Source organism: Sus scrofa, chromosome 9 (assembly GCF_054392235.1).
Source record: "Sus scrofa isolate SSC_HxYL_T2T_F1_AM1 chromosome 9, Sscrofa_HxYL_maternal_Yorkshire_Landrace_v2.0, whole genome shotgun sequence".
Taxonomy (NCBI): domain Eukaryota; kingdom Metazoa; phylum Chordata; class Mammalia; order Artiodactyla; family Suidae; genus Sus; species Sus scrofa.
The window spans coordinates 135,885,405-135,908,244 of NC_139391.1; the positions used below are offsets into that span (position 1 = coordinate 135,885,405).

The 22,840-nt window shown below is 49.2% G+C and overlaps 2 long non-coding RNA genes across 3 annotated transcripts; one reads left to right on the top strand and one right to left on the bottom strand.

Annotated features, from left to right (window-relative positions):
• Nucleotides 1-1,177: 1,177 nt before the first annotated feature.
• LOC146400214 (uncharacterized) lies at nt 1,178-15,108 on the bottom strand. Of its 2 annotated transcripts, XR_014816573.1 has the most exons (3): nt 14,900-15,072; nt 14,377-14,489; nt 1,178-4,196 (listed from the first exon to the last, which is right to left on the bottom strand). It is a non-coding gene; the product is annotated as an uncharacterized LOC146400214 (long non-coding RNA). The 2 variants fall into 2 exon arrangements; XR_014816572.1 differs by lacking the exon at nt 14,377-14,489 and having other exon boundaries at nt 14,900-15,108.
• LOC146400215 (uncharacterized) lies at nt 3,968-8,809 on the top strand. The gene is made up of 2 exons (XR_014816571.1): nt 3,968-4,682; nt 4,861-8,809. It is a non-coding gene; the product is annotated as an uncharacterized LOC146400215 (long non-coding RNA).
• Nucleotides 15,109-22,840: the final 7,732 nt, after the last annotated feature.

Here is a 22,840-nt window from a genome sequence, read left to right on the forward strand (position 1 = left end):
GCCCGCGGTAATGTTGGATACCTAACCCACGGAGCAAGGCCAGGGATCAAGCCCACATCCTCACAGACACCATGTCAGGTTCTTAACCTGCTGAGCCACAATGGGAACTCCCAGAAATGATTTCTTTTTATTCCTGAAAGTTTAGGAAATGAAGAAGGAATTGGAATGGAGGGAGCTAAATTCTATACTTTAATTGGAAGTTCCTTTTCCTTCCACTGAAAGAGAAAACTTGTAGCGCTCTTTTTTTTTTTTTTTTTTTTTAAGGGCTGCACCCTTGGCATATGGAGGTTCCCAGGCTAGGGGTCCAATTAGAGCTGTAGCTGCTGGCCACAGCCACAGCAACTTGGGATCCAAGCTGTATCTGCGGCCTACACCACAGCTCACAGCAATACCAGATCCTTAACCTACTGAGTGAGGCCAGGGATTGAACCTGCGTCCTCATGGATGCTAGTCAGACTAGTTTCTTCTGAGCCACGATGGGAACTCCCTGCAGTGACTTTTGAACTGGCTTTGTTGCTTAGGCCTCAATTTTGCTGGAGTCTAACATCAAATATATTGTCACAGTCAGTCTGCTCCACACAGGAGTGTATCATGACCCAGAAAAAGCGGGTGACATGTGACCTCCAGAGATCAAGCCTGTTTTCCCATTGAAGGACCAGTATCAGGACAGAAATGAGGAAAATCTCTGTGATTTTGATCACGAACCACCCCTGAGCTTTGGAGAAGAATCTGAAGAGATGAGCAGCAAACAGAACGTAGAGTCCAAAACTCACACAGGGTGGGCCCTGCTGTCAGGCCCCCGTCTATATCCAGTTTAGAGTCAGCATGAGAAGGTTACAGGGTCAAGAGCCACCTTTGGGTGCTCAGCTTAGGGTAGGAGAAGAGGGAGTCCCCAGTTCCCTAAAAAGACACAGTCTCTATCCTCAGAGAGTTTCCAGTGTTGTGAGAGCACTTGGGAAACAATTAGAGAAAAGCCTCAGCTTTCTATCTCAGGCAGCGGGAATCCCAAGGGCCGAAGAAGTTCACAGAAGTGTGGACCTGAGCGGGGCCACCCCGTACAACACAGAGGTTGTACCCTGGACAGTCTGCAAGGGCGGACTGCCTTCGACCCTCACGTATCGCTAATGGTCCCAATCGCCAGCCTAACAGGGAATAATCCGGGTACCAGATGACGATGTCAACATAAATAACCAAATTTTATTCGCTTGTAGCTCTGGTGGATTCAGACCTTGGGTCATCCTTCTATCACCTTAAATTTTCCCAATTCTTGCCTTCCTTTTTAAAAAGTTGAGAGAGAATTTACATACCACAAATTGCACCATTTTGAAGGGCGCAATTCCACGGTTTTTAGTTTATTCACAAGGTCTCGCAACCATCCCTGCTCCCTCATTCCAGAACATCATCATCACTGAAAGAGAAGCCCTGCGATACCCACTAAGTAGTCACTCTTCATTCTCTTTGCCCCCCAGCTTCTGTCAATCACTAATCTGCCTTCTGTCTCTGTGCCTTTGCCTGTTCTGGATACTTCACGCCAGGGCAGCTCACGTAACCCATGGCCTTTTGTGTCTGGCCTCTTTCAATTAGCATGTTCCTCCTCATCACAGTCCATCCGTGTTGTAGCAGCAGCAGGGCTTGGTTCCCTTTCTTGGCTTTTTTTCTGGCCATCCTGGATGGTGGCTGCCATGTGCCCATGGACGCCTGCTCCCCAGAAGCCACCGCAGACAAGTGCCTCGCAGCTGTTACCTCTGTCCCCCTGTGAGGATAAGCTGTTCTCCTGCCTTGGCTCCACCTTCCTTTGAATTGGAAACCCCTAAGGTGTCAAATGCCAGGTAGACCCATCAGTCCTCCCTCTCTGAGCGGGAGCCAGATCCTGTGCAGACTTGGGCCATGGTCTCGCTCCTCACCTGCATGCTGTCCTTGTCCCCTGGGACTTTCAGCTGGAATGATGTCCCTCTCTGGTACCTGAAGGAGGACCTGGTCTTCTGGCCCCTCCACCCGCCCTCATCCACTCTGACCCTGGAGCCCAGCGTGGGAAGAAGCTTAAGATAAAACAAGCACATCCTAAGGCGAGAATTGGTGTGCCAGCCATTTTTAAGATGTGTTTCCAGGAAAAAACCAGTAGCAGTGAGGGAAACATCGAGGCCATGAAGGGAGTGATACCGAGTGAGGACCCACAGAGGGGAACTTGAGCTCTGCCCCACAGGGGGGCAACAGTGGACATTAGACCTCAGAGCAGAGTTCGGACCCTGCCCCTGTCATTCATTGGTTGAAGGCTGCTCCCTGGGTGTATATGGTCCAGGCCATTCTGCTGGCAGAGACCCAGGAAAGGTCATCCCACAGCCTGAGAGCAGTCTGTTGAGATAGAGATGCAGGTGCTGGCTGTTGGAAGGGAAAGCACATAGGTTCTGCTACCCTCCCTTTCTGGAGGTCTGCTTTTCCCACAGACACAGCAGAACCTAGTATGGTGCTGAGACCCAGCATCTGTTGACAAAGAGATGGCAGGTCAGTTGATCAAGCGGTTGATAGACAGACTTCATTGGAGTCCTGAACGTAATTGTCTTTACAACCACGAAACACTTGTAAAAAATGGAGAATGTGATGCACACCTCTGGCTGCCTCTTTCCCACTTCCTGTCCGTACTTGGGTGCGTGCAAAAGAAAATGAGAGCAGTTTCTGCTGGGCTGTTGATGGCAAGGAAGGACACTTAGACCCACAGGGAAATTGATGGCAGGAAGTTCCAGGCGACCAAGTCCATGCTGAACAAAGTGTCCGACTTTGATAAGCCAGAGATTCGTGCTAATGTTGTATGTCTCACCCTGAATTCTGGAAGAGCCCCTCTCTGGCGTCTGCTGTGGGTCTCATTTTCTCGTTTTTGGAGCATAGAAGCCCAGGGAGCAGGGAACCGAGGTGTCTGCCTGCCTTGCACATGTTGCCAAACATCTTTCTTCTTCCATTTCTTCAACTGCTTTCCCACGTCCCAAGGTACAAAGATTAAATCAGGAGTTCCCATCGTGGCTCAGCGGAAATGAATCTGACTAGCATCCACAGGACGCAGGTTTGACCCCTGGCCTTACTCAATGGGTTAAGGATCTGGCGTTGCTGTGGCTGTGGTGTAGGCTGGAGGCTACAGCTCCAATTGGACCCCTAGCCTGGGAACCTCCATATGCTGCGGGTGTGGCCCTAAAAAGACGACACCAGAAAAAAAGATTAAATCAATGGATATGAAAGGCACTGAGAAATATAACATGCTCACAAATATAATGATTTAAAAAAAAAAAAAAACTTTTGGCTTTTTAAAAAAAGGAATCTTGGGCAATGAAGGGGAAAAGTTTCAAAGAATGGGGCTGAGGTTCCCTGGAGCCCTTGGTGGGGTCTGAGTCTCATCATGACCCCAGGCCCAGCCCGTGACCACACATTCATTAACCCGATAACTAGAATTCTGTTTGGCCCTCCCAGGCCACAGCAGGACTGATGATAAAGCTCCACAAGGGGCCCCAGAAGAACGAAGAGGTAGGGAGAGAAAGAAAGCAGGGTCTCTAAGCAAGAGTGAGGGGAAAACGGAGCCCAGTGGATGAGCGAGGGCAGGTGACAGGTGACAGATAAAGAAGCAGGGGTAAAGGACAACAGAGAGGAAACAGAGCTGACTGGGTGGGAGGGTGATGGGTGCCCTTGGCAGCTGCTCCTGGAATGTCCACATCCTGGGCTTCCCAGCTACGGTTCTGTGGTGCAGGCCACCTTTGCCACAAGCAGCCCTGCTCTCAATCCTCTGGCCATCTTCCCAAATTCTCTGAGGGGGGAAACAAGTCCAGCAGGGTCTCCGGGGCCGTCTGACCTTGACCCCCGCAGATCTCCCGCAGGCCTTGGGCAGAAAGCAGCCAGGAGACCAGGAAGCAGAGGCCCCGATCCGGCCAGCAGACAGAGGGCCCTCAGTGAGTGTGCCAGCCTGTAAATTGTCCTTTTGTTTTGCAGGCTTTACCGAACACAGTTTTATTTCATGTGACTCTGTTATTTCAGGAGGAGTAAATATTGCCGGCGGTCTGTTTAAAAAGGCCAATGACCTGAAATGCTGGTTTGTTTTTTCTCTTTTCTTTTCCATTTGAATTATCTCCAAGGGACAGGCCTGCCCAGGCATCACACAGTTTTAAGTGGTTGGCGCGTAGCTCTAACTTTCCCTTTTTGTTTCGTGAGATGCTGGGCTGGCAAACAAAAGGGAGAAAAGATATGAGATAAGGATATGAAGAGCTGACCTAGGCCCAAGGAAAGAGGGGGAGAGGGCCAGCGTGCAACCCGGAAGAGGGCCCGGGGCCCTCGGCTCCCTGCTGCCTTCGCTGCTTCCGGAGCTGGTGTTTGACCTATAATTATAGCCGCTTTCCTCTGATTTCCTCTGTGAAAATAGCAACATTCAGACTCAGCGCAGAGTGGAAAAAAGACTGCATAAAGGATCAGGGATTTATAAATACAGATAAAATTACAGGATTGTTAGTTTCGTTCTCTGAAGAGCGGGTTTGGAAGTGGGGGTGGGGGGAGCTGACGGCTCTCAAAACCCGTCTCGAGTCCTAACACACCCAGGTGTGCCTCTTTGGGGGCCCAGGCAAAGAAGATGCCCTACAGCGCATTTCCCACTGGATGGGCAGTCACTGTGGAAAAAGGATATCCTTCCCCGGGCACATCCCGCTCCCCAGGTTTGTATTTGGACATCTCAGGGGTTTTCCCTCCGCATCTCGTTTTCTTCTCAGACTCATTATCTCTAAGGAGGGGGTAGAGGATATCCTTGTCTCATAAAATACCTCCCAGTCTTCTGGGACCTGCTTTTCCTCCCAGACAAACAATGTGATCATATTGGAATTGTCACGTTCTTAGAACCACCCTGGTCGTCATTGTTCACGCACACCAGCCCTCCCATGGGAGAGATCATCAGGAAAAGTCATCTCTGGTGAAGGAGACTGTCAGATGGACGTATGGCCATGGAGAGGGGAGGGAAGCCACCTTGAGTGAGAATCCGAGACAAGAGGCCGAGAAAAAGGCTTGTCCCGAAGTCTCTGGGTTCTGTGGTTCCTGAGCCTGGCTTCTTGCATCTCTGAGCTTTGCTTCATCTGGATACTCGACCTTTCCTTGAATTCCATGCATTTTGCCTAAACTCTTTCAAGTGGGGTTTCTGGTGTGCGCAACCAAAAGCCTGGACTAAGATGACGGCACTAACGCCAAGAACTCTCCAGGGAAGCTGACGAAGCCATGTTATCTGTAAAGCTTCTCAAAACTAGTTTCACAGAGGGTTAAGTGCAATATTTATAGTCTGCTGACTGCATGGCTGTCACTACTCTCCTTTCCAGAAAGATAGATGGTAGGAGGAAGAGTGAAAATATTCCGAGCAGCATTTATGACCCAGCTGCTGAAGAAGAGGAAGGACCACGGCTCCGCCTTCCTGTGGAATCACATTATAAGCTTTCCAGATAGGAGATTTCCAGAAAGATTGCAAGATGTCTTAACTCCCCCTATCAGATCTACAGTAAGTTAAGCTCACATTTCTATGTTTGCTTCTCAGTAGAGCCGGAGAAGACTGACTGACCCTCCTGAGCCTAACAGCCTGTCCTATGCTTAGAGCTGTCGCTCCCATGCTAAATGAGTCCAAACTTCTTTGGGTATCAGTGGGGCAAATGGAATGGCCTGGCATGACGGTGTAAAAAATGCCCTGAACAGGAAGTCCGGAGACCTGGATTCCAGCTGAGGTTTTACCACCAAGCCCTTAGAAGATGTGCTAAGCCTCTGGGTCATTTCCTCATCTGCCAGACAAGGAATTGGGTGAGACCATTTCTAAAACCCCTTCCAGCTCTTCTGCGCCATGAAATACAATGACTCAAAGGTAAATTCCCAGCCTACGATCATTCTCCACCATGAATACTATTTGCTTTCCACCAAAAGCAGGAGGGACAAAGAGGAGAGAGAAAAACAATAAGGACAACTATGCTGATTACAAACAGTCATTGTGGAAATGGAAAGAAATAATATATAAAAGCCTTTAGAAGAGTGCCTAGCATGCAGCAGATACTGCTATTGTTATTACGCCTCTGCTAGTGGGATTTGCTCTACCTAGAATCTCAGGAATTTAAAGAGTCTTACAGGTCACTGATATGTACAAGGACAAGCAGATGACTTCAGATATCCTGCTATTATTAGTTTACTTTTTAAATACTTCGGTTCCTTCCAGCAAATTCCTGACCTCCTTGAGGGCCTGGTTAGGCCTTGGGTTCCATGTGCCTTCTAGGGTGCCTTGTGCCAGCTAAGGGCCTCATAGATGGTTGACTCTGCTGATTGATGAGAGGGGATTTTCCGTGCAGCCCCAGCACAGCCAGTGTGGACCAGTGGAGTGGTCAGTGGCGCCAGTGGCCCAGCTTCCCCTCCCTCGCCAAGGCCTCTCCGGAGTGATCCTCCCTGGAAGGCCCCCAGTGCCAGAAGCCCTTGCCCACAAGCGGAAGCCTAGTGCTGCGTGCAGAGCTGAATTCTTGGGACTGGAAGTCATCGCATCCTGCCTCGTGTGTGGGCTTAGGAAAACATCCCTACCAAGTCTCATCTAGCGCTTCCTTTGGCGTGTGCCAAGAGCCAACAAATATAGGGGTCCAATCTGTTTTGGGGATACCTCCTACCAGGAAGGCAGCACCCCTGCCTGCTTCCTGAGACGTAGTCTGGTTTCCCTTTCTGGGGTGTCCCTGAGGCTAGAGCTCTGAACAAACAATGGAACAAAGGCAATGAAAGTGGTTGATCCTTCTCAGCCCTTTGGTCTCTTCCGGATGCACCTGCTGACTTACCTGGGCCACGAAACAAGAGCCTTAAATGCCCGATTGCTGGGCAACTCCAGGCACCCATTAGCTGGACAGAAGCTTGGTCAAGGAGGACCATGAGAGAGAAAGGAGTTTCAGAGGAGCAGCAGCTACTAAAGGTGTTGGTGAGCAGGGAGTTAGTGTGTCTTTAGCGTTCCTCTGTGCCAGGTGTTATGCTGGGTGTGTTGCGTAAGAGTAATGATAATATTGACAGCTAACACGTTGCACATGCCACCTGCCAATGACTATTCCAAGCCTTTTACACGTATCAACTCATTTAATCACTGCTCCAAATCAGTGGAGTAGGTAGTATTGTTATCTCCATCTTATCATGAGGAAATTGAGGCACAGAGACACTAAACAACTTAAGTTCCCATGGTTACATGTACGAGATGCCTACTCAAAAGCTTTTCAATCAGCTATGATCATGGGCGTTCCTCTTGTGTCTCAGCAAGTTAAGAACCTGACGTTGTGTCCATGAGGATGTGGGTTTGAACCCTGGCTTCATTCAGGTGGTTAAGGATCTGGTGTTGCCGCAACTGGTAGCATAGGTTGCCGATGTGGCTCGGCTCTGGCGTTGCTGTGGCTGTGGTGTAGGCCTGCAGCTGAAGCTCCCATTCGACCCCTAGTCTGGGAACCTCCATATGCCACAGGTGTGGCCGTAAAAAGGAAAAATAAGTATGATTATGTACATATAGACATACTTGACTCTCGCAGTAACTCTGTAATAGCTTACAGGTTAGTGTGGTCACATTTTGGGGGGGTGGTAAGAAAACTGAAGCTCAGAGAGGTTGCATATGTTCGAGTCACATAGCTAACTATTGGTGGAATCACGCCAGGCCTGTCTGGCTCCATGACACCTTGAGACAGCAAGAAGACCATGGAAAAGGGCGGGGAATTGTTCCCTGGGCTTGGGAAAGGAGGCCACCGAAGGCCCACGAAGATTGGGGACGTGCAAATCGGGTCTGTTGCAGGTTGCTTCAGGCACAGCCGAGGAGCCAGCCCTCAGATTACCTGCTCTTTTGCTACTTTCAAGCCACACCAATTAGCCAGACAAATGAGCTGATTTAAATCTCAGAGCAGCATGCCTTGTCGAAAGGTGAACCCAGCAGAGCTGAAAAAAATGACTCTAAAGGCAAGCAGCTCTCCAAATGGAAAAATCTCAAAGCTTTTCTCATTCGCCCCACTCGCTTTGCAAGCCCTCTAAGAGGTTCCCTTTCTTCTCTTCCCACTGGGATTTTTTAGCCCAGCTTCAAACTATCTTCAGCTCAAGATTGTTCAGACTCTAGAATCACAGAACCGGAAGGAAGCCCAAAGATGATGGATGTCCCTTGTCAAGGCAAATTAAAGCAACAGCTCCCTCTCATTGTGTGTTTAAACCTTTTCTCTTTGACTGAGGAAGAAGCCTTGACCTTTATGAATGGGGCTGAGTGACTGGACTGGCTGGTGGTGGAGCTAACTCAGCACTTGCCTGGAATCCTACAACAGAAGCTGATATGGAAGCCACCTTCTCAAAACGGCTTTGCCTGCTAACCTCCACCCAACACCACCAGCAGCCAGATCCTCACTGGGGAAAGGGGGTCTACTCTACCTTTTTCTAACCAGAAGGAGCTCTTGGAAGTCACCAGGAATACAGAAATAGTAGGATCTATTGAGAAACTCACATTCACATAATGATAATACCATGAGATTGTGTTAACAGATGCCCATAAGGACTTCTACGTGAGCTCTCCAACCAGAAGCTACCAGTGCCTGCACGTGTCCAGAAACCTCACCAAGAAGGAGACCCAGGGGAGAAACTGCAGGGCTAGGAGGCAGCATGGTTTACTAGCTGAAGGCGGGCGATGCTGCCTTTACAATCTGACTTTCTCCTTCCTAGCTGTGGGACCACGACCAGGGGACACACCTTGGCATTCCCAGACTCTATTTCCCTGTGCAGCTGTCAGATTGGGTGGGTCCCCGTAATAAAGAGGAAATGGATGATGACTGTAAAATTGAGTTCATAAAATGGATGACTATACATGTGAGTTACTCTTTATGCAGATTCTTTTTTTTTTTTTTTTTGGTCTTTTTTTGCTATTTCTTGGGCCACTCCCGCGGCATATGGAGGTTCCCAGGCTAGGGGTCCAATCGGAGCTGCAGCCACCGGCCTACACCAGAGCCACAGCAACGCGGGATCCAAGCTGCGTCTGCAACCTACACCACAGCTCAGGGCAACGCCTGATCGTTAACCCACTGAGCAAGGGCAGGGATCGAACCCGCAACCTCATGGTTCCTAGTCAGATTCATTAACCACTGCGCCACGATGGAACTCCTTTGTGCAGATTCTTTATCATCATCGTCATCATCCTGACCATCAGGCACTAACTGATTACCCACCTCCTTTAAATCAACTGATTGGGGATCAGCTCTGGCCAATGGGGTGGAGGCTTATGCTGAGCTCAGCATCTCTGGTCCTATCCCCACTGGGGCTAGGCTCCCGGCTGTGGCATTGCCGAGGTCCTAAGCTCCCTGGGGGAGATTCGACCATGGCACCAACAAGCATATCAGGACACCAGTAATCTTAGTCCCACACCAACTGTTCCTCAGCAGCAGCTCACAGATCATGTTAATTAAATCCCTGCTAAGCACCAGGCCCCCTGATGTGTACTCTCTCTATATCTTACCCACTGAATCCAATGAACCAGGTACATTGCTATTCCCACTTCACAGATGAGGAAACTAGAAGAGCTTAAGTCCCTTGCCCAAGGCTGCCCCCCTCCCCCGAACCGTGAGCTCCACAGGAGGAAGGATTTCCTTATTATTGCTGCCTCCCTCAGACCTAGAACAGTGCCGGGCACGGGGAAGATACTGAAAAGAAATTTTTTTTTTTGGCCATGCCCGCAACATGCAGAAGTTCCCAGGCCAGGGCCTGAACTCGTGCCACAGCAGTGACCCAAGCCACAGCAGTGACCACACCAGATCCTTCCCCCACTAGGCCACCAGGGAACTCCAACAAAAGCTTCTTGAATGGATGACCGAACAGGTAATCAATGGGGAAACAGACAGACCTACATTCTCCAGAAAGATTGTCCAGGCGAACAAAGAGCTAAAGTAATCTACAGCTCTTTTAACCTTCCATTTCTCCATGTATTTACCCACGGATTGAGTGTTTTCAATGGGATGTGTCTTACTACTCTGTGGGTGTACAAGGCTGGCTGCTAATTTTGGAACACTTGAGAATCCTGGGCCCAGAGTCATGACCAAGGCTGGTGAGTCATATTCCCCACACTGAGCGCCCTGCATGCTGGCTGTCAGAATAAACCGGGAGAAGTCGCCATCTCGTCCCTGCTCTGGTTGTCTCCTTTTACCTTCTCAAAATGATGAAGGGTGTTCTGCAGAGAGTGAAGTCAGGCTAATTGTGCACTTCCGGACACTCTTGTGTGCTCTGGAAACCTTTGCACAGACTGTCATGAAAAGTTCACTTTCTCCTGGAGGAATCCATCCTTCCCCCCAGAATATCCGTGTGAACCTGTAAGGGGCATGGCTTCTTTACTGCAGGCAATGTCAGTGGCAGCGCCCCCTCCCCTGCCATTCCAAGTGGGTACATAACATGACATGTCACCAGGAGACCATTAGCCTTTTTCACAAAGGACACGTCTTCTCATTCCTCACTTATAGAAAGGTTTGAAAAGACAAGTACCCTGAAGAGAGGAAACCCAGTGATTTAAAGTCACACAAAGGCACAGAAAGCTGATAGCGGATCTTTCTAGGGCAGAACGAAAGCAGAGCTCAGGGGGGATTTAAAACAGAAGTAGAAGTGGCTTGACACCTGGGTGATTCCCCTTCCTCTGCTCAGCTGAAGTAGAAGGCTGCATCCTTGCCTCCAAGGCTCCCAACTGGAAGAAATAAAAAGCCAAGAAGAAAAAAGAAAACCCAGAGTTGGCCCCTGGGACCCGTGATCAACACTAAGATGAGACTCTGAGGAGCGTCGTGATGAGGCCAAAGGTTAAGTGGAGATTTTCATCCTCCTTCAGGTTTGGACTTTCATGACATCCGCCCTCCCCTTTATTCTAGAAAACTAGAAAGCTGGGAGTGGAGAGTGTGCGGGCGTGGGAGGATGTTCCGGTTGGATGGGCAGCTACGCGAATGTTGCAAATGCCAACTCTGCCCCCATAATTTCGCTCCTCCTGACCAAACTGGAGAATGCAGGTGTAAGAACAGAGAAGGAAGCAGTGCTTTCAAAAACAGGTCTGACTCGGCAGCCTTTAAATAACCAAAGACTATGATAGGAGAGAGGGCTTCTCTGGAGCTCCAACGCCACTGAGAGCAGAACTTGGCAAATGGCCTCAGTGGCCTTTGACTAAAGAGATTTGGTCTTTCTGCAAAGTAAGAAAGCTGCTGAACCATGTCCTCCTCTGTAGCAGGATAGCTTCTTATGAGACCAAGATGGTCACCGACAGCCTACCTGGACACAGAGGGCAAGAGCAAATCCTTGCTCTTCCAAAGGTGGTCCCCACACCAGCAACACTGGCCTCACCCAAGAACTTGTTAAAGCTGCAGGCTCTGACACCTCACCTGCCACCTACTGAGTAAGCATCTCTCCCTGGACAAAATTCCCAGATGAAACACTTGCAGCCAACAGACTGAGATGTGCCGGACTGGACGACCTTGGCAGGTCCCTCCTACTTGGGGACTGGATGGGCCACCCAGTTGAGAAGCAGTGCGGTTCCTCTGCAAGGCTGCAAAGGACGTCTGAGGTGTGCTGCTGTCCCCCTCCCAAGCCACAGCTCTCTGCTCATCTGTTTTTCCAGGACACGTTTCTCCACCACCTCAAGGGTCCTGCGGCCGCAATCCCTCTGAACACACAGCAGATTCCCTGTGGCAAATTCCTGCGAGACCACACAGCTTGGGGGTCTGGTGAGTGTTCAGAGGAACTCCAGCTGCGATACACTTGATGGGTCCCCTCAGGCCCGTCAAGGACACTCAGAGCAAGGAAGGAGCAAGGCAGGCAGCCCGGTGGTTTTTGCAGATCCTAGCTCTTCTCTCAGTGGTGAGAATCACCTGCACGCTTCCCCATTCATTCATCTGGGGCTGCAGATAGCGGGCAGTGCCCAGCATCCCATCTGCAGAAGAATCATAAAGCAACTCAAATACTTTCCCTGGAAGGTTTTTGAAAAAGGTATGATTGCACCAATTCATCACAAATGTCAATAAGGAAAAGAACAGCCAAATGTTATGTAGAGAGTGAGGGTCTTAAGATACGGCCAATAACTGAGAAGATTTAGTTCATGGACACACACATGGGGGAGTGTGTCCACCCAGCTGCTGGTACCACCTGCTGATATGGTCCATCTGGGCTGCTATGGCAAAATGCTATGGGCTGGGTGACTCAAACAACAGGCATTTATTTCTCAACACTCGGTGGGCTGAGATGTCCAAGACCAAAGTGCGGGCATATTCAGTTCTTGGTGAGGTCTCTCTTCCTGACTTATAGACAGCCACCTTCGCACTGTGTCCTCATGTGGAAGTACACGGAGAGAGAGAGAGAGAGGAAGAGAGAAAGGGGGGAGGGGGGAGAGAAAGGAGAAATGGGGGAGGGGGAGGGGGGGAGAGAGGAGAGAGGGAGAGAGAGGGAGGGGGAGGGAGAGGGAGAACGAGAGCGAGCCAGCTCTCTGGCGTCTCTGTCCTCTTCTTAAACGGTGACCATCCCATCTTGGGAGCCCCACCATCATGATCTTCTGTAAACCTAATTACCTCCCAAAGGGTCCAGACATCACACTGGGGAAAGGACTTCAACAGATAAATTTTGCAGGGACACAGTCTGTAACTATCAAGGTAACAGACTTCGGAGAGCCCGTCTTCTAATCCCTATTTTCCCCTTATATCATATGTTTTTTGGCTAATACTAGTATTTTTTAATGCACTAAGACTATGCTAATTAAAGAAATGGAAAATTTTAAATTATGCATCTTTATAACAACTTGCAGTGTTGAGATCCCAGTCCCTAGAGTCTCTCCTCTCCACCATTTCTTTCTTTTTCTTTTCTTTCTTTCTTCTTTTTGGTTTTTTTGTTTGTTTGTTTTTTAGGGCCTCAACCTTGGCATATGGAGGTTCCCAGGCTAGGGGTCGAACCGGCGCAGCAGGTGCCAGCCTGCGCCACAGCACAGCAATGCCAGATCCAAGCTGCATCTGCAACCTACACCCCAGCTCATGGCAACGCAGGATCCTTAACCCACTGAGTGAGGCCAGGGACCGAACCCACATCCTCGCAGATACCAGTCAGGTTCATTACTTCTGAGCCACAGAAGGAACTCCTCCACTCCACCATTGCTGGTGGGCTGTGGTCCAGTGGTTAGGTCCAAGATGGCCTGCACTGAATATTTATTCACAGTAAGGAGAGCAGTTGAGATCAGGGGCTCTGGAATTAGAATGGTTTGGGTTCTAATGTGATTCTATGACTTCCTACCCATGACCTCTCCAAACTCTGATTTCCCCACCTATAAGAGGAAGGCATTGTAATAACGTCTATCGTCATATACTATTCTATAGTTGTGTAAGGGTTAAATGAAATACATATGACATGTGAGAAAAAGAATATATATAATTTTTATATATATTCTTATATATGACTGGGTTGCTTTGCTGTATAGTAGAAATTGACAGAACACTGTAAATCAACTATAATGGAAAAAATAAAAATCATAATAAATACGTAAGAAACACTCTGCCACAGAGGAGACACTGACTACCACAGTGGCTGTTACTCTCAGGCTATCTTTCTGCTACTTAGATTTTTCTGACTCCTATGTGCTCTTTCTACTCCTAGGCCGAGGCCGCCACAACATGGGAATTAAGGATCCTTCTGCGGACTCCCTCTTACACTCCTGATGTTGTGAGAGCCCTCCTGCTCTCTTTATCTCATGGAGCAGCCAACGTTGGGCTGTGCCCCTGGAAAGCCTAAGAGCTCGCGGCCACCTGCCTGGAGTGGCCAGAAGAACTTCTCCTGAGTCCTGAACTCCCAGCACCATTTGTAGCACCAGTGAGAGCGGCGCGTTCTCCCACCTCTCAGCCCTCGTCGCCTCACCCTGGTGAGCACTGACCTTCACCCACACCTCTTTACCCCGCCAGCTTACCCTCACACCACGCTTCACCCCAAACACTGGCCTTCAAGGGTGGCCTTGACTTCACGTGGGCTCTCATTTCTGCCAGGATTCCCTCGGGTCAGCTATCTGAGCAGGCATCTTGGCTCATTGCTCTGCTTCCTGGGTGGGTCCCCTGTACTGTCCCAGGGTAGAAGGAGGCATCATGGCTGCCCTGCCCATCTGGTCCTAACCACACCTGGTGATGTCAAAACCCCTTGTCATCCAGCCATGGAAAACCCTCAGCCCCAACATCCTTCATCCCAATTCCTTTTCCAGGGCTCTTAAACTACATGATTTACTTGCCTGCCAGGTAAAGGCCTGGGGCCCTGCTTCTCTCCCAGCCCCAATCCTACTCAATCATCTAGCTATCTCCCCAGGAAGCTTTCTGTTTTCTCTCCCAAGCCAAGCTGGGTGAAGGGCCTTTCCACTGAGCTTACCTCTACGCTTGCCCACTGTTTTGGAAAGATCTGCCTCTGCCTCCCCCATGCAATCAAGTTCCAGGAGGGCTGGGGCCGCATGCTGGTCATCTCTGTATCGTCAGCACTTAGCACTGTGTCCAAGACATAGTAAGCATGCAGTAAATGTTGAAGAAAGAAAGGAAGGAAGGAAGAGAAGAAAGAATGACAGCCAAAGGAAGAAGTCAATAATGAGAACAGGCTGCATCTGATGCCGTAGAAGAATGCCCAATGGCCCCGAGCAGTGAAGCTAAACCCCATCCTTCTCCACATTTAACCTCCCAACTTCTCCCTCCCTGTTATTAATATAAAAAGAATGAGTTTATAGAGACTCATTAAAATCATTGGCTAAATAACCATGAGAGTTCCTGGAGCCCTGGGCCATCCACAAGCCCTATAAAGAACTCTCTACTGACAGAAGGGCATAAAACCATCACCAAACACAAATACTGCTCTTTTTCCTGGTCGCAAATACACAGTCCATTCAAAGGTCAAGGTCAGTCACCTCTTGTGTACGTGAGCCCTCCACAGCCAATAAACATTTCCACAGACAGCCAAGGAGTGGCGAGGAAAGGAACCAGAAGGCTCCTGGGAATTCTCCGCTGGGCATAATCACTAAAGGTGTCTCCGCAAATGGAGAGGAGCAGGGGTCCAGGAAGGTGAACCGCCAAACAAAACAGCCAGATAATCCAGAAAGTATCCACGTGTACACACACACCCTCAGCCGTTTAACTTTCCTAATAATGTTTTGCTCGGATTAATAATTAAATGGCCTTGTGCACGTTGACGAGACGCCAACGGCTCAGCGAGGAGAGGGGACAGAGGAGCATGTCAGCAAGGTCAGCGTGGAATGGAACTCAGCCAGCCTGCCCTGCAGATAATCTAGACTTGCTTCCGTTCACTCCTTCTATCTTCGCTGCTTTCGTTCATCTCAGAATTTTAGAGATGAATCCATCTCTAAAAAGTTTGACCCCGAAGCCTGAGCCCGGCTTTGTTGGTTGTGTCTGGAGGACAACTCCTATTGGCCTTGGAAGCTCATCCACCCGCAGGTGTCCCCTGCCTTCAGCCGAGCACGCCCCCCCCGCCCCTGCCCCCGCCCAGGTACCGTGACAGCCCCTCTGACAGGGAGTGTGTCCTCCCCAGGATTCTCTCTGGGTCAGGAATTTTCTTCCTGATGGTGGAAATCAGGTGGGCGTTACCTTCCAGGCTGGTAGAAAAATGAGTGTGGTTGCAGGAAAAGATAATCTATGCTAGCCTGCTTTACAGAATACTGTCAAATGCTCATTGTGTCTCTGGAGAGAAAGAGACTGACCTTAACAAGGGTCTGAGGGGAGCTCCACTGGGCGGGGGGGGGGGCGGGGGGGGCAAGGAAGGGGGGTGCGTGAGAAGGAAGAAAGCACAGCCCACAGCGTGGAGTTGTCCTCAGTCAGAGGAGGCGGATGCTTCCAGAAGAGCAGAATGCCCCCCAACCCCCCACAGCCACCTGCCAGGCGTGGAAGCAGGTGCCCTCCTGAGCCCGCCTCCCCCCACTCCCCTCCCCTTCTTCTCCCTCCCTTCTTTCCTTCCATCCACTTTTAGTGACCATCGCTGTGTCAGGTCCTGTGCAGGTGGTGCGTGGTGGGAATATGAAGATAATAAAAGCGTTCTCAACCTCAAGTTATCAAGTAGTAAAACTAGTCATCAACAGGTTCACCAAAGCAAACAAAGCAATTATATCGCAGGAGCCATGGTAATAAATGTGCCTGACCCAGGGGCTGCCATGAAAGCCCTGGCCATTTCTATCTGGCAGCCAACACTTCAGGTAGCTGATTTCGGTAAGAAGGTGGTTCTCAAAATTTCTCTACACCTACTGCTCCAGATTTGAATTTAAATTTAAAAGAGAATGGCAACTAAAGTCAATCTCAGAATTTTGACAATTTTTGACTGGCTCGTTTGAGAAAAAAATCTATTAGAAGAATAGATTTTAGGTTAGGGTTAAGGTTAGAGGGTTAGGGTGAGGGGTTAGCGTTAGGGGTTAGGGTTAGGGCTAGGGTTAGGGTTAGGCATAGGTGATTTAGGTAATTATTGTTCGTTTCCTTCATTATATGAAAGATTATTGTGACTACGTAGGGAAATGTCCTTATTTTATTTTTAAAATTTTGTATGGCCATACCCATGGCATATGGAAGTTCTCGGACCTGGAACTGAATCCAAGCTGCAGCTGTGATCTTTGCCATCCACTACACAGATCTTTTAACCCACTACACAGCGCCAGGCCAGGGATCAAACCCGTACCTCTGCAGCAACCCAAGCTGCTGCAGTCAGATTCTACAGTGGGAACTCCCTAATTTTTAAGAGATGTAAGTTTAAGTATTTAGGGGTCACATCTATATCCTACTTTGAAATGATTCAGAAATATATATATATATATATATATATATATATATATATACACACACACATACACACACAGCAAAATACAAACAATTGTAAGAATGTATATATATGTGTGTGTGTGTGACTGGGTCACTTTGCTATACAGCAGAAATTGAAAGAACACTGTAAATGGACTATAATAATTTTTTTTTTTTGTCTTTTGTCTTTTCAGGGCCACACCTGCGGCATATAGAGGTTCCTAGGCTAGGGGTCAAATCGGAGCTGTAGCCACCGGCCTACGCCACAGCCACAGCAACACGGGATCCAAGCCGCATCTGTGACCTACACCACAGCTCATGGCAATGCCGGATCCTTGACCCCCAAGAGAGGCCAGGAATCGAACCCACAACCTCATGGTTCCTAGTCAGATTTGTTTCCGCTGCACCACGATGGGAACTCCTCCTGATAAATTTTTTTTTTTAAAGCAATTCGATTTCAGAATCTAGTAGAGGAATTTGAGTGCCAGAGGTACTATTCATCAGCTTTTCTACATATGTGAAACTTTCATAATACAATCAATTGAAAAAAATCTCTCCACTTGTTATCTGTTGCACTAAGGACCTCTCAAAACAAGGTGTTTATGTGTCAGTTAGCCAACGGAGATTTTAGCTGATATTTATCATGTGCCAGGAAATTCTGAGAGCCAACCTATGTTTTCTCCTTCAGTCCTCCCAGCAATATTGCATCATGGGCTTTTCTTCACAGAGGGGGAACTGAGGCTTGGCAACGGGGAAGTCCGGAGCCCACACCCACAGCCGGTCCCTGTCAGGGCCAGGTCCCGACCTGGCTTGGATCTGGTTCTAGGTCACCCACACTGCACCACTGTCCTCTGCCTACCACCTCCCAGGCAACACTTTGAAATGCAGTGCTTGGGAAGTTCCTGTCGTGGCTCAGTGGAAACGAATCTGACTGGTATCCATGAGGGTGCAGGTTCGATCCCTGGCCTCACTCAGTGGGTTAAGGATCCGGCGCTGCCATGAGCTGTGGTGTAGGTTGCAGATGCAGTTCAGATCTGGCGTTGCTGTGGCTGTGGTGTAGGCCAGTGGCTACAGCTCCGATTCAGCCCCTAGCCTGGAAACTTCCAAATGCCGCAGGTGCAGCCCTAAAAAGACCAAAAAAAAAAAAGAAAGAAAAAAAAAAGAAAAAGAAAAGAAATGCAACGTTTGCTTGGAGTGATGGTGACAGAAATGGTTTCCGAGAAAGCCAATCTGTCACCCTCTGAGTACAAACAACACATTATAAAGAGCCCATTCTCCTTCGATAGGGAGAAAAGAGGCCTCCAGGGCTGCCTGGGGAGGAGAGGCCACGGGTGGGGGATGGGTGGAGACAGAGCAAGTCGGGAAGGAGACCCCTGTGCCCTGAGCATCTACAACCATGTGGGGGACAAATTGGAGCGGTAAGGCAGGTATTTCCGTCCAGAGCAGCAGACAAAGAATTTCCGTTGGGTAGAAAAGTTGCTCCAATAAACAGGGCTCCCCATCACTAACGAAGGCCGGGGGGGGGGGGACATCACAGCTGAGACAAATAATGGTGTTTTCTTCCCACGGGGTTTCTTAATCAAGGTCTCGTTATGTCTGAAAGTTCTATTCGCTGACCCACCATTCAGAACACGTGATGCCATGTACGAGAGTGGAGCTGGGCTGCCCGAGCCATTCTTTCCCTCTTACCCCCTTACGACCTGGGCCAGCCAGAGCGGAGGGCAGGGTGTGCCCGCCAGGGGCCTCGAAGGAATTTCAACCACGACTTCACCCTTCCTTGCCCTCTGCTCCCGACTCCTGACTAACCAGCCCACGCACATGGCAAAGCCACAGCTCTGCAGCCAGCCTGGCAGACCCGCTGTGTACTAAGCCAGGGTCAAGTTCTATTTTGCTCTGGGTAGATGCGATGGAAGTACTGGAGAAATCATGTAAAAAGTCAGGAGTCCATAAACACTCCAAACACCAGTCTCCCAGGGGTTTGGCATTAGAACAAAAGCCACTGCCTTCTGTGCCCTTTTCTTCCAGCCCAGCTTTTCCTGTGAAGGAAAAGAGCTACCTCATAAAACCTCCATCTAGTGGGGTGTGCTTTGTAACCCAGGATTAACCATTTACGCAGTGGGGCAAAGGGTTCTCTTGTGTAGAATCTGGAAACAGCCCTGGAAAGTTTGGGGGTTTTGTTTTTGCTTGCTTGTTTAAACAGACACAATTGTGCCAGCTGATCTCAGTACATGTTTCTAGAAAATTCACACCATTATGACCACTACAGACCTGCCAAAGGCCAAGGGCAACCCTCTGAAGCACAGCCCCTGGAAGACAGAAGGTTGACGCCAACTCTGATGATTCCTGAGAAGCAGAATCCATTTCCACTGAGAGAAAACAGAGATCCTCCCCAAACTTCAGAAAGCTACAAAAATGACAGCAGTTTTAACAATCCCCCAATGCAAGGTGCTCCTGCAGGAAGAAATGGAGCAATGGGAGAGTATGTGTTGAAATAGCTTTCACAGGGCACGTCCCCGTGAGGGTCTCCCTACACCCCCATAGGAATCCATCCCTCACACCACACAGCTGTGAGCATCCTAGGAGCTGCCGCTACTTCCTTGTTTAAAAGCCTCACCCACCACCCACCTCCCAAACTTGACCCCTTCCTCTGTATTCTCTGAGCCCCCAGACGCCTTTCTTTGCAGAGATGAGCAGGAGGCAACCCCTTTCCTGCTCAAAACTTGTGATTGGCTCCCAATTGCCTATGTGATAAAAACGCACCCGATTTACGTGGCACAGAGATCATCATAATCTTTCTCCAGCCCCCTTTTCCCAGCCGTGACAGCCACCACACCCCACACGCAGCATTTATCCTAGTCACACCAATTTCTCTGAATTCCCACCCTGTCTTTGATCGGTGGCATCTCTCAATGGCTTCTCACCCACACCCAGGATGCTTTTCCTGCTTCCTCCAAGTGCACAGAATGAACTGAGGCTTCAAGACTCAGCTCAAATGTCACATCCTCGATGTGACATCAAGAAGACACTTTCCCTCTAAGTACCGGAAACCACACACGCAGAGTCCACAACCCCAGCTGACCTCCCAACCACGCAACCATCACACCTTTTCCCAGGGCTCTACTCCATCCTCTGCGACCAAACTTTCTGCCCATGTGGATGGTGAGGACAGACCCCTTCAGGTCAGAACCCCCCCACCACCCCCCGACCCAGGGCTCATCTTCATGCTCTTGGCTCTTAGCACAGTGCCTGGCACCCAGAAGGTGCTTCATAATCTAGATCCTCCCCAACCAGCAAAACTAGGAAAGAACCTAGATCCTTCCCAACCAGCAAAACTAGGCTCCAACTCAACCTCATCCAAGTCTTCCCAGGCACCTCACAGCAAAGATTCCTGCCACCGCAGACCCCTGTCTGTATCCTATACTGTCTAGACACTGTTACTTCTCTCTTCCTGAATATTTTGCGTATTTTCTAGAATTTGAAATGTGCATCCTACTCAACTATACTATGCTTTAGGGAAGTCAGTTTTATTCCCTCCCTTCCCCCACCAACTTTTGGCTTTGTTTAGGAGGTATGGTTGATTCATTGATTTGTAACAGGTCCTTAAAGATATAATATCAGTTGTTTTAAAATCTTTTAGTTTATAGGAAAATTTACCCTAAAGATTGGCTCCATTTGTTCTGCATTCAGAAGCCTGGAGTTCCTGTAGGATGAACATGGTATATTCAGGAGTTGCAGGGAAGTGAATAGGAGAAAAACTCCTGGCTCTGTGCCCTGGCACCTTCCCCAACGGTGTGTCCTCCCGCTTGGCCTCACCCATGGCTGGGCTCTGTTCTCCTTCCAGGGCCAAAGGAGTCAGAGGCAACTCTGGATTGAAGCACTGAAGACCCTCTCTGATTTTCTTAGGGTAACCCTCATGGGCTCTGTGTTTTTGCTGCTCTGCTAATGCTTCGCCCACAGAACCTGCTGCTCTCTAATGCATTTGGTTCCATGGCCCAAAGCGGGCAAATCCATATACATTGCTTCTTTCAAAATGACTTTGGAGAAACTATTTTTTTTTTCAGTCTCATCATTTCAGAAATTCTAAAACACAGATCTTGGAAAGGAGAAATATATGCAGAAAAGCTATCCCTTGGCTTTCACTTGCCACATTTTATCACCAGCTACTAAGGAGTCCAGTTGCCTAGAGGCCTTTAGCCAGGATGGTGGGGTATCAGACAGTGTTGCTGGCTGACACAGAGTAGTGTCAAAATGGCCTCGGGACTGGAAGGGCCAATAGGAAAGCAGCTGGGGTCTCTAACCCCCACACCCCCTCCACCTCTAGACCCTTCTTATTCTCCCAGGCTGTCCTGCCACAAGCTACCCCTCAAAGGCAGGGGGCCAAGAATTTGTTAGTTGAAGGGAAGGAACTTCAAGGAACTCCCTTAGCCTCTCCTGCCTATATCCTTCAGATCCTGGGCTTCGTGTTGGTGAGCTGATGATGCAAATCCACATAGCTGCTCAGAGTCAAGGAATGGCCAGGAATTAAAGACAGGAGGCAAGGTTGGGGACTAGTTGCTGGAGAGATAGACCCACGTGGATCCAGGTCAATGTGGGAAGGCCAATGAGATGTAATGATGGTTAACCAAGGGCAGGCTCAGCCTAGCCTGAGATCCTAGGAGTGTCTCCCGAGAGTCATCCAGGTAGCTGAGAGCATCTTAGGGGTTTCAGCAGAAGGTATTGGAACTCAAGCTGGGGGTGTCCAGTTCCAGGGAAGGGAATACAATAGTGGACCTTAGAGGGGGAAGGGTGAATTATCGGGCAAGGACTTAGTCAAAATAGAATGTTACAAAGCGGACGGATTATAGGGAAGTCAAACCAAGTTACTGGTTGCAGAACTTTCTTGCTGGTGGGAATCAGATGGAGGGCATCGCCTCTTCCTCCTACCAGGAGCCAGGCTGTGCTCAGAGCCGGGCAGGGCTGACTATGCAGTGGAGCCTTCCCTGTGCCCGACAATCAGCAGCATAAGGACAAGGACTGTGCCTAGCCCACTCGCCACTCAGTGCCTGTGACATAGTAGGTGCTCAGTAAGTACTTACTGAGTGACTATGTAAGTTGTTGGGGTGTAGAGTAAAGATGCCAGGGACAGGAGTTCTTGCTATGGCACAGCAGAAACAAATCCAACTAGTATCCATGAGGATGCAGGTTTGATCCCTGGCCTATGAAATCAAAACACTTAGGACAACCAATCACAGCCAAATCTGTATGTCTATTTCAACAAAGTTCCACAAAGAAGAGTTCCCATTGTGGTGCAGTGGAAACGAATCTAACCAGTAACCATGAGGTTGCTGGTTCGATCCCTGGCCTCACTCAGTGGGTTAAGGATCAAGCGATGCCGTGGGCTGTGGTGTAGGTCACCAACCCAGTGTGGATCTGGCTTTGCTGTGGCTTGGTGTAGGCCAGTAGCTGTAGCTCCAATTTGACCCCTAGCCTGGGAACTTCCATATGCTCTGGGTGTGGCCCTAAAAAGACAAAAAAAAAAAAAAAAAAATTGCCGGGCACAGCCTCCTTCCACAAGAAGAGTAGACAGTGTTTGTCCTGATGGTTATGCACCGTTACCAGAGATCTGTCTGGGCCCTTCCAACTCTGGCATTTGGATTTTTTTGGTTTGACAAACACATATAGGGCTTGTTTCATTCTAGCCAATACTATTTTAGTCTTCAAAAACCCCAATAAGGTAGGTGATTTCATTCACCCCATTTTATAGATAAGGAAACTGCAGCACAGGCAGATCGAATAACTTGATCAAGGTTACACAGGAACCAGTAAGTGACAGAGCCTGGATACAAAACAAAGCCAGGCATTCTGGCTGTAGAGCCCGTGCTCACATAGCCTAGAGTAAATCCTAGGGGATCCAAATCCATCACTAGGGATTTGAGAGCCATCTCTCTGATGCTTCCGAAGCTGTTCACCACCCCTAAGCATCCTGATAAGTCAGAGATGCTGGTAGCAGTGACTACCCCATATGGAAACTATTCCCACTGCCTTTGCATGTCTTTGAAATGCAAGCGAGATAC